Source organism: Elgaria multicarinata, chromosome 13 (assembly GCF_023053635.1).
Source record: "Elgaria multicarinata webbii isolate HBS135686 ecotype San Diego chromosome 13, rElgMul1.1.pri, whole genome shotgun sequence".
NCBI lineage: Eukaryota > Metazoa > Chordata > Lepidosauria > Squamata > Anguidae > Elgaria > Elgaria multicarinata.
In genome coordinates this window covers 11,408,563-11,422,190 of record NC_086183.1, presented here as the reverse complement: position 1 = coordinate 11,422,190, position 13,628 = coordinate 11,408,563, and the positions used below count along the sequence as shown (strand labels likewise).

The 13,628-nt window shown below is 45.1% G+C and overlaps 1 protein-coding gene across 2 annotated transcripts in view; it reads right to left on the bottom strand.

Annotated features, from left to right (window-relative positions):
- Positions 1-13,628, bottom strand: part of RPS6KA1 (ribosomal protein S6 kinase A1) — a 109,948-nt gene that overhangs the window by 74,540 nt on the left and 21,780 nt on the right. The gene's annotated exons all lie outside the window — the stretch shown is intronic.

Here is a 13,628-nt window from a genome sequence, read left to right as displayed (position 1 = left end):
TAGTAAAAAACCAACCCCAAAACCAGAGCATTTAAGCCTGAAGTCTACTGATGCTTGGTGTAGTGGACAGGGTATTTGACTCTGAGTAGAAGGACCTGTTCAATTCCCTGCTCATACTTTGGCCAATCACTACCTCTAAGCCTAACCTACCTCAAAGGGTTGTCGTGAGCAGGGCTGGGCGGGGGCAGGAGGGCCAGTTGGCATGGGCCTACGATTTTGAGAGGGCCTACTCCGAGTCCCCCTGGGCAAAGTTGCTTGATTTTTCTGTGGTTGTTGATGAATTTGCCCAAAGAAAAGCATGTAAAGCATTTCTGAATGTGAATCATAGAATTATAGAATAGCAGAGTTGGAAGGGGCCTACAAGGCCATCGAGTCCAACCTCCTGCTCAATGCAGGAATCCACCCTAAAGCATCCCTGACAGATTGTTGTCCAGCTGCCTCTTGAAGGCCTCTAGTGTGGGAGAGGCCACAACCTCACCAGGCAACTGATTCCATTGTCGTACTGCTCTAACAGTCAGGAAGTTTTTCCTGATGTCCAGCTGGAATCTGGCTTCCTTTAACTTGAGCCCATTATTCCGTGTCCTGCACTCTGGGAGGATCGAGAAGAGATCCTGGCTCTCCTCTGTGTGACAACCTTTCAAGTATTTGAAGAGTGCTATCATGTCTCCCCTCAATCTCCCCTCAAATGAAGAAGTGATGTCTTATATACAGCTTGAATAAAAGTGCTTGTCATTACCATTTTTATAAGTTGTTCTAGTTCATATGTATTTAGAACAGATTAAAAAATATTTAATGAGCAGTTTGAAATGGGGCCTACATTTCCTATCTGGCCCGGGACTATTACCAGCTTTGTCCGGACCTGGTCGTGAGTATAAAAGGAGGGGCAATCCTGAGCTCCTTGTAGCAAGAGGCGCAATATTCTTAATATTCATTTGTTATTCCTGGCATTGCGTTTCCAAACTATGCCTTCACAATACTTAGAGGGCCATTACTGTAAAATACCTGTAAGAACAGAGGTACTGTATATGTGGTGCTCAAGTAGTAGAGGACCTCTACTACTATTTATTATATTGCTCTCTGTATTCTGAACCCAGGACAAAATTTATCTTAAATCTGTTACGGGATATATCTGACAGTGATGATCAAGTTAAAGTTATATATTCGCTCTCTGATGCTGACAAATTTGTGACAGACAGAGTTGAGAGATTCGCAGTGGCTGCCCAAAAGTTGAGAAGAAGATTCATAGAGGTCAATGTGGTGAACTGTAATGATGAAGTTTTAATGTATCAGTCGTATTAACTTTTATACATTTATGGACCTTTTAATGTAAATTCTTAGTGTCTCTTATTTTAAGTCTTTGTATTAAAACTAACTTTTACATATTTGTGGGCACCTTCTAATGAAAACCATTTTAGTGTCTTTTTGTATTTTACTTCTTTGTATTGTAAAGTTTTTGTGTGCTTACCTGTATTGCTGGTGTATGCATTTGTAAAGTTGATATGGCCATGATGGTTGAAACAACAAATAAACAATATGACATTTGTTATTCATTGCAATCAATTATTGAAGTGGTTCAGGATAAAGAACAGTGGAACATGTGAGGTAGGACGTACATCTGCACAATTTTTCTCTTTTCAAAAAGACGGGGAGGATTGAATGTATCATGTGTGTATGAAGCCAGTGTGAAAGGTGACATTGAAGGTGTGATAACGGGGACAGTCCCTAACCTCGATTATGCATTTTCTGCCTGATATTAGAGGACTTTCCGTTTTTGTGTGTGCCATCCACTAGCGTACCAGCAATGAAAAGAAGGACTTGAAGTGATCAAGAGCAGCGAAGGAGTGCAGTGAAGTCAAGAACTTTTTAGAACTAGCTCAGTAGCAGAGTAATGCAGTGGAGGCAGGGAAGGTAGCAGCATTTAAAGCCACAAGGCAGAGTTTAGGCTAGACCATCATTGTAGCAGGAAACAAGAACGCCATCTACCGAAACCACATTCTTGCTCTTCTGCTTCATTTTAAGAATTTGAGCAGTTTCACATTCCATGCACCTGATGTATCTGTAACGTGCGCAAAAACTTTGCACGGGTCTACACATGTTGCGGAATGAAGCGGTAAAGTGGACTATACCACTTCAGATTGCAGGGGTGGGGTGAGGTGACTAAATCTTCAAACACTTCCCTGTAAACTGAAATTCAGCACAGCCGCTAGGTGCTATTTCAGCCCTTTCCCTCTTTGATGTGCTAATTCTCGATTTGCAGAAAATCTTTTTTTTTAAATTTAAGAAGAGCATTCACACCTTAGAACCTCCCCACCTACAGCCTGAAGTGGCGCAGTCCATCCTACCTCCTGAATTCCACCTCATTTCCTGCAGATACCAACCAGTGCAGCAGCGTCTGTACTTGTCCATGGGATTAAGCAATGCGCTTTGGGACTTCACTGTGGAATGCGTTCTCTGTCAAAGTTGTAAAATTCCATGTGCCTCTGAATGGCAAGCTATACAAATAATGCCTCTTGTGCATTTCCAGGGGCTGCCTCTTCCACTAAACGTTAAGAACGTCAGAGCACAGGTAGCTCTTCTAAAGGTAGCTCTTCTAAAGGCCTGCTGGGGAAAGGCAGAGCGGACAGGAAGCAGCAACCTGCACAACGGACTGGGTGCCTGTCATGCCTTGCGGAATCACGGGGGCCGTAGCTCAATGGTAGTCCGAGTTCGATCCCCGGGTTCGATCCCCGATAACTCCAGTTAGAAGGATCATGTAGCAAGAGATGGGAAATATCACCCTCTCTCTGAGGCCCCAGAGAGTTGCTACCAGCGAGGATAGAGAATGCTGGTTGAGATGAACAAAGTGGTCTGGTATAAGACAGTTTTCCTATGTTCCTAAAGAATTGGAAGAACATAAGAAAAGCCCCATTTGCTCAGGCCAAAGGCCCATCTTGCCCAACGTTCTGTTACAAGATGGCCAACCAGATGCCCTTGGGAAGCCCACAAGCCAGACAATAGCAGCCTTCTGCTAGTAGCTGTTGATAACCTTCTCCTCCATGTTCAAACCTGTCAAATGCAGATCCCTTCTTAAGAGCTATAAACATGATTGTACATTTAGATAACGCCCCCTTTCTAGACGCAGTTATTTTCAGAGTTTCCCTGCAAGTGATGGAGCTGCTGACTCTGAAAACGAAGCACGAAAGCAGGTGTTCTGTTAAGTCAGATGACTGCATCTCCCACATACCGTGACATCCAGGGCATGGAGTAAAGAAGAGATATGATATTCATTGAACAGGTATAAACTAGGGAGGATCTACACCCTCGGACTAATGTACAATAGGAAGAATCATAAACTATCCACAGGTCCGAACAATCCAGCATGGTGCCTGTTTCTATAAATAGGGCCATCATAATACAAATATTGTATTGTGAACTAATAGTGCCACATGCAGAAACCGGCAGCTTCAGAAACCTGAGACACAGAGAACCTTTGCAGTGGCATTCCTCCACCCCACACCCTACGTGTGCTACGTGAAGCAGCAACATCTTTTTGCTCTTCCTCAATCTCCCACCATGGAGCTTCACTGGATGGCCCCGGGTTCTAGTATCAGCTCTATCACAGCCTTTCTGTCCAGCTTGCAGGCTTTCCGGGGACTTCTGGTTGGCCACTGTAGGAAACAGCATCTGGATTAAGCAATCCTTTGTCTGATCCCACAAAGCTGTTTTTATGTGCAAGCATATCTGGTCTCAGCCTCCACACAACGTTCTGCAACTATCCCCTCATGCACTTGCTAGAGGCGGAGAGGCAGGAAAAAATCAGCTGCATTTTGCAAGCAGGATAGTAAAAAAACAGCAAGGGTTTATATTTTCATGTGAAGGCTTGTTGGCAGAGATAACACCTTGATCATAGACACACGGACAAGGATAGAAAAACATAAATACTTGGAGAGGACTCTCTCAGCGGCAGGCAATGTGGTGTCCTCCAATGTCTTGGACTACAGCTCCAGAAGACCCAGTCAGCATGGCCAATGGTCAAGAATGCTGGGAGTTGGTAATTCAAAACACCAAGGCCTCAGCTAGACCTACCGTTCTAGCGCGAAGGAGGGGTGAAAGTCTCGCGAAATTTTTATTGCGAGATCTCCCCCTCTGTTTACACGTGGCGTGCAAAGACCTCGGAGGGAGAGGACATCGCGCTCGCCATTTTGTTTTTTAAAGAAGAAAGAGCACAGGAGCGCTCGTGAGCAAAAGGTAAGTGTTTTTTTTTTTAAAAAAAGAATCCTGCTCCCCGCAATCCCATCCCAGATGGGCGCAGATCTCCTGAGGAGCTCTGCACCCTGTGCGTGGGTCCCAGCTCCTTTTGAGTAACCGCGAGGAGCTGGGACAAACTGAGACGCCAGCCCACACGTTCTGTGGTCTCGGGATCAGCCCAAGACCGTGGAAAAAGCGGGCCGAAAGTGTAGGGTGAGATCCCGGGGCAAGGGGGGGATCATCCCTCCCTGCTCCTGGGATCCCCTGTGCGTCATGTGAACGCACAGGGACGATCCCAAGGATCGCCCCGGGATAAAGTCACATCTAGCTATGGCCCAAGTTGGGGAAAGCTACTATACACCCACCTCACAGTCTAAGTTCCATTTCCCAGTGATTCTTCCATACAACGTGTACTAACTGCACAATCCTCAAGGGGGCATGAAAACTCTGCACACTAAAGGAAGATAATTTAAAACTTTTTTCATCAAGGGTCAACTGTGCGCATCTCAAAATCCCAACAGTTCTCCACCATTCACTGTTTCAAACAGCCATCAATCCTTGAAGTGAGAGTTATGCAGATGGAGTGGTGGGGAGGAATAATCAGAAATGGCAAGAAACAGAAGGGAAGGAGCAAATTAAGCCAGGGTGGCAGAAAAAGAGATGGATCTGATGGATCATGAGCACAATCCAGCAGAAAGTGTTCTGATGGAATCAGAGAACTGTTTAGCACAAGTGGGAGGGTTCCCACAACATGCTAACCCACCAAGGGTGGATTTTTGTTGAACTGTGACTTACCGTGTTGTTTGAACGCAATGCATTTTCCACAGGGTGGGGTATCGTGTTGTCTGAATGCAGCGTGTTTTTTTGCAGGGTGGTTTGTTAACCATGCAGTGTGGTTTATTTCTCTCGAACAAGCCACCTTGAGGACCTATAGCTTGTTGATGGGTTGTTCAAGCCACACTGCAGGGCTAACGAGCAACCCTGCAGACAGCACAATAACCCACCTTGCAGAAAAAGCGCTGTGTTTAGATGACACTATAACTCATCCTGCGGAAAAAGTAGTTAGCATGTTGTGTGAATGCAGTATGTTTTCTGCAGGGTGGGTTGTTAACCATAGCACTGGTCTTCTACACATAATACAATGCTATATTCTGTATTACAGCCCTACCATGCACATCCCCAGGGCAAAGTAAACAAATAGAAGGCACATTAATGCTCTGGCCGTACTACTCCCAAGCAAAGGAGTTTAAATGCTTGCTTGTTTTACATTTAAAGAAACAAACAAATAATTTGCACACTTGAACTTTAGTGCAAGAAGTGAGCACTCATCTTTTAAAAAAGGCAGAAGGTGGCTGGTGAAAAGTTAGGGTGGGGAGGGGCAGTGTTGCAGGATTTATAACATCAGTGGTGAAAGAAGCCAGTTCAGGTGAACTTTCAGCTGGAAGAAACACAAATGAACAGAATGTAGCCCTTTGCTTCTTCTCCCAAACAGCTGGATTTTACCTGAGCGCTGAACAGGCAAATGGCCGCAGTGCAACCAGGAAATGCAGGGCAAGCAAAAAGAACAACCACGTCAACAACAGCATCATGGCCCAACCCTCCATTCCAGCTCAGTCAAGCCCAACCCACGTGTGAGAGGCTGGCTGGCACTGGAATCACATTTATACAAGCCTTATAACAAACCAGACTGTATGAGATGTGAGGACAAAACACCAAGAACAAAACACCAGATCAGCCCCCCCCTGCTCCCACCCCGCAATCAGCCTGCCTCAAACATGGAATATACTGGGAGGTCTTCAACTGGTTTGTCTCAGTTGAGATGGGTCGTGGCATGTTGCAGGCTGGGAGTCCGAGATGGGTCTGGGGTCTGGACCAGTTGAAGCCCATCGGCCAAGAAGTTGTCTGGATTTCCCAGAATGCCCAAATAAGCAAAGAAAGTACATTAGAAAACAGCTAGTGAAGAAGCACCCAAAGATGTTCCCAGATATTTCGATCCCTGAGGCAGGAAATCCAGATGTTGGTAAAATAAAATAAGTTAAATAATTGACCGTTTTCAGCCCTAATTATATCCCGAAAACTGCTGCCTGAGGTTGGCCCAATAAAATGAAAGCTGCACCTCCACCCAAAAAAATGGGTGTTGTGTTTATTCTTTATCCTGATGAGGTCACTGGAGCTAGGTACAATACCCATTTTAAACAGAGCCCTACCTGTTTCGCCATCAGAGAGCAAACGATTCCCCAACCCAAAGCTATGTCTTATTACAGACGGATGCCTCTTGTGCAAGCAGAATGCACAGGAATGTAGGAAGTTGTCTTATACCCCTGGCCCATCTAGCCCCATATTGTCAGCACTGGCAGAAGCTTTCCAAGGTTTCAGACAGAAGATTTTCCAGGGATTGAAGCTGCAGGCAAATCATGTGCTCTACCACGAAGCCACAGCCGCTCCCCATGCAAGACTAAATTTTATTCCCTCCCCGCAAACCAAAATTTGTTGTTAGCTGAAACTATGGCCAGAGGTATGACAAGCAGCCCTATTGGATCCAGAAATAATTCTCCTGGGTTACTCAGGTCTACTGGATCTTTTCGACAGCTAAAAGATAAATATTACAACACTGGAAGGATAAATGCTCATCTCATATAATGCAATGGGTTGAAGACAGAACATGTTCAACATTTGAATGGCTAGTATATAGACACCACTTGTGAAAGGACCCTTATAAGGATATTTGGTCTGCTTTTGCTGATGCTTATATGTAATTCTTAGAAAGCACATACACACTTCATATGCATGCATTGAAGCAGATATATTAAAATCTATATAGCTACATTTCTTTTCTTCTTTGTTTTGTTGAAATTTTAAAATAAAAAAATTAATTAAAAAAGAAAGAGGTGTCCTGGTAGTTGAAGTCCAAAATATCCAGGTTGAGGAAGGATGATATAGATCAGTGGTTCTCAACCTGGGGCGCTCCAGATGTGTTGGACTGCATCTCCCAGAATGCCCCAGCCAGCAGAGCTGGCTGGGGCATTCTGGGAGTTGTAGTCCAACACATCTGGAGCGCCCCAGGTTGAGAAAGGCTGATATAGATACTGAGCTTGATAAACCAATTGCCTGAGTAAGCATAAGCCAGCTTCCTATGTTCAAATATTCCATCAAGCAAGCGTGTGTGTGTTTGTAAGAACTCGACATGTTTTGGTTCAGACTTAGACTGCACCAAGCAACAGACCCAGCCTCAAACCAAACATGTCAAGCTCTTCCATAACACATACTCACAAGCTGCACATCCCAAATAAAGCATACAAATCAACGCTCTGCAGAAGTGCACAAGGATTCTAGCAGCAAAATTTGGGATGCGCAGAAATCTGAAGCCACTGGTGCTGCAGAATTCTAGAGCCACATATAACCATCAGTTATAGGAGGACCCTCCTTCTCAATTCAAGCTGCATGCGTTGAAAAGGTCAACACAAAATTACAGGTGCCTTCTTTCACTCCCTCCACTTTGGGGATTCCACTGAGGAACTGAAAAGCTGGAAATAATGGTTATTACTTATTTATTTCTTACATTTAAATCCCACCTCTCTGCCACCATGGAACTCAAGGCGGCTACACACGGTTCCCAGGGGGTCTCCCCTCCAAGGCACTAGCCAGACCTAGACCTCCTTAGCTTCAGTTCTGCCTCATGAGCTTTCAAGACCATGCCCTAGGACTGAGAACAACAGCAAGAACAAGAACAACAAGTATTACCCAGAGTGCTTCTTGATGCACTCAACAAGGGGTGGACCAACTCTAGGCTTGTGTGTTTGACTTTGCTTTTAAAAGCAAAAATCCCCTTATGGTCCACTGGAAGGTTTGTAAACTTACAAAGCAAGAGTCAAAACTCAGGATCGCTTAACAGTAAAGGCATATGTCAGGGTTTCCTCCTATCTCTGCCTCCTTAAGAGTCCCACCTTCCTTCTTTTTATCTTCCCCTTCCCAGTAATGTAGGGTATAGGCTGTAGACGTGCACGCCAGACACTTTAAAGGCATTAAAAGAAAATAAAAGTTGCAAAAACGCACGTTCTTTTACCCTAAGCTGCACCTAGCCTTCTTCGAGCTGCATCGTTCTGCTACTTCCTCATGGTCTTTTCTCTGGCATTCGTCTGGCTGGCTCTTTTATATCTTTCTATTATATATAACAGTAAGCATTGCTTCAATCTAGAAGAAACAAAATCCAACTGGAGAAATGAAACTTAACCAGGGAATGAATCTCAACTAGAGAAATTAAACTACTCCTCTCAGGGATACCCTCTCCCAACAGAAGAAAACGAATACTAGGCCTCTAAGCCCTAACTTTTTTTGCCTCGGTAGGCCTCAAACCATCAGAGTGCTTTGCTAAGCCAGGCCAGCAAAGTACCAGCTAGTCCAAAAATGGGCAGGTGCTAGATGTCTACCTTGCCCATTCAGTCTACTTACTGCCCATTCCTGCACTACAGCAGCGATTCTCAAATGGACACGTAGCTGTGCCTGCAAACGGGGCTATAGAACACATGTGGTGACCGCAGGAGAATCACATCCCAACCCATCGAAATACACACAAGCAGGCTGGTGCCTTCACGGCTGCCACAGAAGTCCCCGGGCACCACAAAATGAGAAAGCATCTGCTGAAAGGTTTCTACATAATACTTTTTAAAAAGTGATAGAACGCACACACACACACACACACACACACACTTCCAGTCCTCATTATCGAGCAGACAAGCTCAAAAACATGACAGCAGCATGTCTACAAATTAGAGACAAGGGGGCAAAAACAGTCATTACACAAATTAGATTTCAAAAGCAAAGAAAGTTGCCTCCTTTAGGGTCAGACTAGTCACCTCTTCTGACTGGCAGGGGTCTCAGGCAGAGGTCTGTTACCTGCTTATTGCTTCTTCTTTCATTGGACATGGCTGGCATTGAATCTGGCACCTTGACCATGCAAAGCAGGTGCTCAGTGCCTGAACTGTGCTCCCTTTCCTGGCACCACAAGCTCAGCTCACGAAATTCGACATTTAGAACTGGCAGTGCCAAAAGAGCAGACATTACATACGGCAGGTGCAAAGAGAGGACAGAGACCACATTAATTGCTATTTTTTGTGGGGTGGCGGCAGAAATCAGGGCGGATTCAGAGAGCTCTGGAATATTGGTGCATTCGTTTCCCAAGGTAACCTTAAGGCAGGAGCGGGGGACTATGGTCTTCCAGTTGTTGTGGAACTTCAATTCCCATAATCCCTGACCAGTTGCCAATGCTGGCTGGAGCTGATGGGAGTTGAAGGCCAACAAACTCTGGAGGTCCACAGGGTCACCAGCCCTGCCTTAAAATCTGAACCTAGAACCTGCTATCCCAACAACTCCAGGCAGTTACAAGTGCCCAGGCAGGCATATTGTGGGGTCCTGTGAATGGAAAGCTTTACACATGAAGGAAAAAGGGCCTCATCCTATTCTTCTCCCCAACGACCTCATCCTATTCTTCTTTACAACAGCTAGAATGGAAGGAACCAGACCCTGAAAAAAAACACCTCTGGATATTCAATCCAGAACTGGTTCACAACTGGATTTGGTTTTTGGCACTATCTGAAGAGCTAAGGTATCAAAGTAGGCCGACTAAATGAAAGTACTACTTTGAAACGTGGCTCCCCCTCATCTCCTACATCAGAGATGGGCAGAAGGTAAATCCGGATCTCCTGGTAGATCTCTGGGTGATTTGCAGCAGATTGGCAAGGATTTCTGACTCTCAATTTTCTCACTACAGCGACAACAGAAGGACTCCTCACCACTGACGACCTAAATAAGGCTGCTGAAAGAGAAAAGCATTGACTTCATTGAACGGTGTGGAAAGGAGTCACTTTTCCAAGCCAGAATCTCCTTTCAGCAGATGTAAAGAACCTTTAACACACAATGCAGGCAGCCACAGAAAAATGCAGAGCCAAAAAACCAAAACAAACAAAGGTCAAGTCTGTTGTCCAACCACCACCCTGTTTACACATCAAGAGCAGAGCAAGTGAAGGCAATACTTCCAAGGCAACCACCTTTGCTTCTGTCAAGATATATCAATATTACCACCTTTGACTGATGACTAACTGCAGGGGCGGACAGCAGGATGGAGGGAGAATTTACAGCTTATTCGGGGATAAAAGCACACTTCCCTTTTATGTCAGAAAAAAAAAAGACTCACAGCGCAATCCTAGGCATGCCTATTTGGAAGGAAGTTCTTGTGTTTTCAGTGGGTTTTACTCTCTCGTAAGTGTGTTTAGGACTGCAGCCTCACCAAGCATGGAGCCAAAAAGAAGTCAGTGGTTGTTCACCAAAAACACCAGACAATTATACTAACCTGCATTATGCTTTAATGCTCAAATCAGCAAGCCAAAATCCAGCGCAACAGTACTTGAATTTAGATTTCATAAAAGTCTGTGGGCTGAAGCATGTCCACCAATGCCAAATTCTGGCCATAATCTTTTGCACAGCACAATTACGCTCTGTGGAACTCTCTGCCACAAGATCCAACAACGGTTACCGCTACATCTGCGTTTCTTTAAAAAACCCTATAATTAGAAACACGTTTTCTGAAAACCAAAAAAAAGGATCAACAGCTAGTATTTTCCTCATTTGAAACAGCCCAAGAAGACATGACAGGAAACGGTGTGTTTCCAATATTACCCTGCAATATTGCAAGAGTAGAGCCTTTGTTCAACACACACCATGATGTAATAACTGCTAAAACTTTTAAGGGAGGGAGGAGATACAGGCTGTCTCCACTATCAGCTATTCTTGGGTAAATACCACAAAACGTATTCACCAGCCATGAAGCGATTGTGGAAAAGTAGGTTCTTCACTGGATGGACCATCAGCCAGAATCCGTATAGATGTTGCATCATTGAATAAAAGCACTCTTTTCTTTTAAATGAGCACAGTATCAGCCCTGGGTTCTTGAGGGCCAGCCCTGTGTTCTTGAGGGCTAGCACTCGAGAGAGAAACAGTACGTTTAAAAAAATAGAATAATTCCCCGCTCTGTGCCCCGTGCCTGGCTCCTCGCGATTACTTGCGAGGAGCCGGGACAAACCGTGATGCCCGCCCACACGTTCCGTGGTCTTGGGATCATCCCGAGACTGCAAAAAAAGCAGGGGGAAAGGCCATGCCAATATCCCAGGGCAAGGGAGGGATCATCCCTCCCTGCTCCCGGGATCCCCTGTGCGTCATGTGAATGCACAGGTACAATCCCATGGCGGTCCCTGGGATATCGCCCCGTCTAGCTATGCCCTGAATGTGCATGAGGTAGCGGAGAAGAGATGCGGGGTTGTGCTGGCAGCCTTGTCTCTGACCAACGCACGTTCGTTTGAAGGCCTGCACAGACTACAGCAGCCTCCTTTAACCTGGCGACCTCCAGAGGTGTCGGACAACATCTCCCGAATGATGGGAGATGTAGTCTGGTACCTCTGGAGGATGTCAGGTTAGGGGAGGCTGACCTAGAGCCTACACACATACAACAGAATACATCTATGGTTCTCTCTACTCAATTAGGGAACTCTGAGCCACACACACCTCTACTCTATGCAAACCTGAGAATGTATGCATGCAAGTTGGGGGAGTGGAATGGGCAGCTGCTAGAGCTGGTGCTGTAATTTGCTTTCTCTCTTTCTCCCCCACCCCCTCACACACAGTGTCATTCATTCTATCCTCCATCATCATCTGAAAATCATTATTGATTTCATTGGGGCTTAATTCAGGAGGAATGTCAGCTGGATCAGGGCCAAGATGTTTTCGCATTTTCACAGACCATCACTGCCAAATCCAAATTAGATCATGCAATTGGAAAAGTTGTCTTGGAGATCAAAATCTTAACCCTAACCATTCAAACCATGATAGTTCCTAACTGCCTGTCTTGTGCACAATCTTTTCATACAAAGAGATCAGATTGCTCTGCAATCAATATTTATATAGGCACTGCTAGTTCTCCACAATTTAAATGTATCTCAGTCTCTATGTGGGTTGAAATCCAAATCATATTATTGCTGCTAAAGGAAATTTGGATGGGCTTAGTCACTTTACTTATCCCAATTACGGATTATAAGGTTCTTTTATTCCTATCGTAAATTATCTTTGATCCAAGAACAGCAATTATAACTGGAGAACAGTATCTAATACAATCTGTGCAATCATGTAAGAACTGAAAGTTGTATGATAAAAGAGTCAACCCTGTTTAGCATTACATAAGCACTGACTGGCCATGATTAGCTTAACCCAGAATTCAGAGACGTGGTTTTAGTCACGGTTGCAAACTCTGGTTTGCAGGTAGCCATGGCTAGCACTCCGAAAGAGGCAGGGGAAAGGAGTGGGCAGGAGCTCACAGGGTGAACAGAAAGCTAGACTAGATGAATCCATGGTCTGATCAAGCATGGCTTTTCTTAAGTTCTTATGGCTACTCCTGACCTTATCCTCTAACCACGGTTAGGAGATTGGACAGTGTTACATCTGTCCTGGCCCTCTGAAAAAATATCATCATTGGTCCGCAGACTAAAACAATGTTTCCTCCCATATGTCACCTAAAACACTTTTGACCACTCTCTCCAAAAGATCTTTAGAAGTTGCCACAGGTGACCAATTGTCAATTGAGGAAATATATCGCAGCTTTGTTCCTAAATTTTATAGGCAATGTTTCAGAGTTTGGGGGACAGAAGAACTTGGGGAAGTTTTTTATTCTCAATGCATCATTACAAAAAGTGAGGCAAGATATTTGAAGCCCTTACAAAACAGGCATAAGCTATGTCTGTTGTGCAATGAAGCTATTTCCACAGCGCCTGAGTGGGGGTGGGGAGGGAGGGAGCAACCTGGTTATGAGGATCGCAGCGCACTGAAAACGGATTATTAATTATTAATTGGAGCCGACTGCTCAAAAGGAGCAAGACTGAGATCTTTGTTTAATGGCACTGAAGAGTTGGCCATTAGCAGAGGCCCATCCTCAGCACGGGACGGTGAAGAGCTGTGAGAGGGACAGAGGCACGTCTCTAAGAACACAGCAACGTTCAAGAGAAGCAACGGCTTTGCTACATACACAGCGCTGAAGCAAAGGCCAGATCGAAAATGCTCTGACTCTTCTTTTAACATGAATGATCCTGCACGGATCCATTTCTGTCCCACCCCGCAAGACAGGATGGGGGGGGGGGTGGACGATGGTGGGCCATGAAGCTTCCGAGGGCGTCATGTAGTCAAAATAACAAGATGTGCATCAACTCTCTTTAACCTTATTTAGCCTGTTGGAGAAGTCATGGGACCCTGGGTCAGCCATAGCTCAAGGAAGGGGGGGAGCACATGTGTGACATACAGAAAGGACCAAGGTTCAAGCCCTGGTTTCTCCTGGTCGAAATAGAACAGCAGATTTCCAAGCAGCC